Below are 5,176 nucleotides of genomic sequence, written 5' to 3'. Positions count from 1 at the left end.
TTCACCATAGACCTACGGATCCATAGCTACTACCTAGATGGCTTCTTCTCTCTCTTGGATCTTCAATACAAAGTTCTCCATGATCTTCATGTAGATCTATCCGATGAATCTTCTTTTGCGGTGTGTTTGTCGAGATCCGATGAATTGTGGATTTATGATCAGATTATCTATGTATATTAACTGAGTTTCTTGCGATCTCTCTTATGCACGATTTCATATCCTTGTAATTCTCTTCGAGTTGTGGGTTTTGTTTGGCTAACTAGATCTATGATTCTTGCAATGGAGAAGTGCTTGGTTTTGGGTTCATACTGTGCGATGACCTCACCCAGTGACAGAAGGGGTAGCAAGGCACGGATCGTGTTGTTGCCATCAAGGGTAAAAAGATGGGGTTTTCATCATTGGTTTGAGATTATCCCTCTACATCATGTCATCTTGCTTAAAGCATTACTCTGTTCGTCATGAACTCAATACACTAGATGCTTGCTAGATAGCGGTCGATGTGTGGAATAATAGTAGTAGATGCAGAAAGTATCGGTCTACTTGTCTCGGAGGTGATGCCTATATGTATGATCATTGCCTTAGATATCGTCATGACTTTGCGCGGTTCTATCAATTGCTCAACAGTAATTTGTTTACCCACCGTGATACTTGCTATTTTGAGAAAAGCCTCTAGTGAACACTATGGCCCCCGGGTCTACTCCACACCATATTTTCAGCCTTACACTTTTAACTTCGTTGCACTTTCCGCCTTTAGATCTCACTTTGCAAACAAACTTGAAGGGATTAACAAACCCTTTGAAGCGTTGGGTGCAAGCTTGTTTGTGTTTGCGCAGGTACTCTGGACTTGATGAGACTCTCCTACTGGATCGATACCTTAGTTCTCAAACTGAAGGAAATACTTACTGCTCCTGTGCTGCATCACCCTTTCCTCTTCAAGGGAAAAACCAACGCGAGCTCAAGAGACGACAGAAGGATCTCTGGCACCACTGCCGGGGAACGACTTTTGTTGACGTAGCAGCAGGATTTATGGCGCTGTTGCCGGGGAGGAAAATCAAGTCAAGAACTCATCCAAGTAGGTGTTGCAAACTCATCTCTTGCATTTCCTTTGTTAGCCAGTTGCCTCTCATTTTCCTCTCCCCCACTTCACCAATTTGCCTTTTTCGTTTGCCTTTTCGTTCGCCCCTTTCTCTCGCTTGCTTTCTGTTCGTCTGTGTGGGATAGTCTACCTGTCCTCATGGCTAGATCCACCACTTTGAACGATACTCCCGAGAGCAAAGTCCTAAATTTCAAACAAATTGAGGAAGAAAACTTAAAGGATGCTTGGTATAGGATTTGCAATGCTCAGAGTAGATCTACTCATAAGCAATCCACTACCGTCCTGCTTCGTAGTTTTTATGTGGGTGTTTCTCCTTGGAATAGGTATATTCTTGACACCATCGTAGGTGGAAATTTCTTGGGTAGCCATACCGTTCATTCTTACAGAGCTGTCATAAATTTGGTAGGCTCACCCCCACTCATGGTTAATGGAACTACCTTAAGTCTGGAACATGTGATGCGTAGGATGGACGTCATTGAAAATAAAGTTGCTACGATAGAACTCATTGAGAATTTGGATAAAAATATCCACAATCAAATCACTCAGTACGGATCCAAGGTGGGAATGGTTTTGAAAAATTTGAAGGAGAAGGAACCCACAGTTAACGAAAAACTAGGTCATGATTCCGCTAGGATTGGCAAACTAGAGGATGTTATAACCAACTTGGGTTCCGCTTTTGCCGCTGTGCAGAATACTCCAAACTTTGCCCACAATAAGGTCACCAAGTTTGTATTTGTTCCCAAAAATAGTGGTGAATCATCTATCAAGAAAGATGAAAACCTTAAGATGATAAGTGATCACACTACTTATGGTTTGAGCACCAAAGCCGACGATACGTGATTCTATCGCTTTTAAGCCTAGCTAAGGGCGTTAAACAATAGCGCTTGTTGGGAGACAACCCAATGAATTTATCTTTTTCTTTCTGTTTGTTGTGTCCACACCATCACAATTCTGTTGTGATTGTGTTTTTTTGTGTTTCTTTTTGTGTTTCAGCCAAGCAAAACCTTTATGACTAATCTTGGTAATGGTTGTTTGATCCTACTGGAAACACAGAGAAACTTTTCACTCACGAGATGATATTTCATTTTTATTCACAAAGAGCTTTTGAGTTGATTCGTTTTGCTTCTGGTTGATATGCCTTTTTCCTAGGCAGTCATAAATGTTCAGATTTTTTGAGGTACCACAAGTATACGAAGTATACAGATTGCTACAGACTGGTCTGTTTTTGACAGATTTTGTTTTTGTTGAGTTGGTTGCTTGTTTTTATGAAACTATGGTTAGTATATGGGGGTACTAGCCATGGAAAAGTGAGAATACAGTAGCCCAACACAATTATAGATGGAATTCAAGTTTTATACAGTACCAAAAGAAGTTGTAGTTTGCTTTCTTGTGCTAATGTTATCACGAGTTTCTGTTTAAGTTTTGTGTTGTGAAGTTTTCAAGTTTTGGGTGATGTTCTCATGGACAATGAGATAAGGAGTGCAAAGAGCTCAAGCTTGGGGATGCCCAAGGCATCCCAAGCCAAATTCAAGGACACCAAAAAGCCTAAGCTTGGGGATGCCTGATACGTCTCAAACGTATCTATAATTTTTGATTGTTTCACGCTATTATCTTGCCTTCTTTGTATGTTTTATGTACCTTTTTATATCTTTTTTGGGACTAACTTATTGATTCAGTGCCAAGTGCTAGTTCCTGTTTTTCTCTGTTTTTGACTCTTTTCAGATCTGATTTTGGAACGCAGTCCAAATGGAAGAAAAACCCCGAAATGATTTTTTCCCGAACGAAAGAAGTCTAGGGAGCCTTTGGGCCAGGCCAGGTGGGCCCCAAGGAGCCCACAAGCTCCCACCCCGCCACCAGCGGGAGGCGGCGGTGGGAAAGCTTGTGGCTTCCCTGGCAGCCTCCTGACCTAGGTCTTGCGCCTATATATTCCCAAATATTCCGCAAAACATCAGGGGAGCCTCGAAAATACTTTTCAGCCGCCGCAAGCTTCCGTTTCCGCGAGATCTCATCGGGAGACCCTTCCCGGCGCCCTGCCAGAGGGGACTTTGGACGTGGACGGCTTCTTCATCATCATCATCGCCCCTCCAATGACTCGTGAGTAGTTCACTTCAGACCTACGGGTCCGTAGTTAGTAGCTAGATGGCTTCTTCTCTCTCTTGGATCTTCAATACAAAGTTCTCCATGATCTTCATGGAGATCTATCCGATGTAATCTTCTTTGGCGGTGTGTTTGTCGAGATCCGATGAATTGTGGACTTGTGATCAGATTATCTATGATATATATTTGAGTCTTTGCTGATTTATTATATGCATGATTTGATATCCTTGTAAGTCTCTCCGAGTCTTGGGTTTTTTTGGCCAACTTGATCTATGATTCTTGCAATGGGAGAAGTGCTTGGTTTTGGGTTCTGCCATGTGGTGACCTTTCCTAGTGACAGTAGGGGCAGCAAGGCACACATCAAGCAGTTGCCATCAAGGGTAAAAAGATGGGGTTTTATCATTGGTTTGATATTATCCCTCTACATCATGTCATCTTGCTTAAGGCGTTACTCTGTTCTTATGGACTTAATACACTAGATGCATGCTGGATAGCGGTCGACGTGTGGAGTAATAGTAATAGATGCAGACAATATCGGTCTACTTGTTTCGGACGTGATGCCTATAGAAATAATCATTGCATGGATATCGTCACGACTCTGCACAATTCTATCAATTGCTCGACAGTAATTTGTTCACCCACCGTCTACTTGCTTTCACTAGAGAAGCCACTAGTAAACACTACGGCCCCCGGGTCTATTCACATCCATCGTTTACAACTCCGCTTTTACTTTGCTTTGTTACTTTGTTGCTTTCAGTTCTCACTTGGCAAACAATCTATAAGGGATTGACAACCCCTTCATAGCGTTGGGTGCAAGCTTTTGTGTTTGTGCAGGATCTTGAGATACTCTTCCGCCGGATTGATACCTTGGTTCTCAAATTGAGGGAAATACTTACCATCGTTGTGCTACATCACCCTTTCCGCTTTGAGGGAACACCAACGCAAAGCTCCAAGGCCACGGGGGAAATCCTTCGCATACTTGCCTAGGAAGTCCCTTAAGGCGTAGCCACAACATAAAGATCAAGCCAAGTATTCTCCCGTCGACGTGCCTATGTCTGGCGTTGTTGGAAGGTCTTTTGTGCAGTAGCAGAAGTATTTCTGGCAACATTGCCAGGGGTACACAGCAAACATCAGAAGTATCTATGGCGCTATTGCCGGTGAGGAGAAATCAAGATCTATCCCAGTAGGTCTCACAAACTCTTCTCTTGCATTTACTTTTGTTGCCAGTTGCCTCTCGTTTTCCTCTCCCCCATTTCACATTTGCCATTTTCATTTGCCTTTCTCCTTTGCCTTTTTTGTTTACCCTTTTCTCTCGCTTGCTTTCTGTTCGCTTGTGTGCCATGTGCCCTCAATATGCTTGCATCTTCGCTTGCTGAAAATCTAGTGATATCGATCATCATCCGCTAGCTAGTCTCTTTATGAGACCCACTTGATGCGTGAATCTGAAAATTGTGAATCTGAAAATGCGTAAGATGAAAAGCATGATTGCAATTGTGAATCTGAAAATGCGTAAGATGCGTGAATCTGAAAGTTGAGGGCAATTGACTATTTCTTTGGAGTTTTGCGTAAGATGCGTGAATCTGAAAATTGTGAGGAAGAAATTCATGAAGTGATTCACGAGGGCTCCTAGGATGAAAAGCATGATTGCAATGATTTCACTATAAATCCTATTAGTGACAATCATGCCGAAATTATGCAAAACCCTAAGCTTGGGGATGCTAGTTTTGCTTTGTCTACTACTTGTTGCAATAATCATGATTGGGGTGATGATCTTTCTTATGATCTTGAAAATTTGTTCCAACCTCATGATGAATATGATATTTGCAACAATACTGAAAGTGGGATTGGAGAAGTCATGAATTTATTTGAAGATAATCCCACTATTTTTGAAGAGCGTTAACTTTGCATGCATGTGGATCATGAAAAGAATATCCTTTGTGATAGTTACATTGTTGAATTCGAATATGATCCCACATGTAATTA

Source organism: Hordeum vulgare, chromosome 3H, assembly GCF_904849725.1.
Source record: "Hordeum vulgare subsp. vulgare chromosome 3H, MorexV3_pseudomolecules_assembly, whole genome shotgun sequence".
In the NCBI taxonomy this organism is placed as follows: Eukaryota; Viridiplantae; Streptophyta; class Magnoliopsida; order Poales; family Poaceae; genus Hordeum; species Hordeum vulgare.
The sequence above is the reverse complement of the archived record's forward strand: the minus strand, read 5'-3'. Positions refer to the sequence as shown.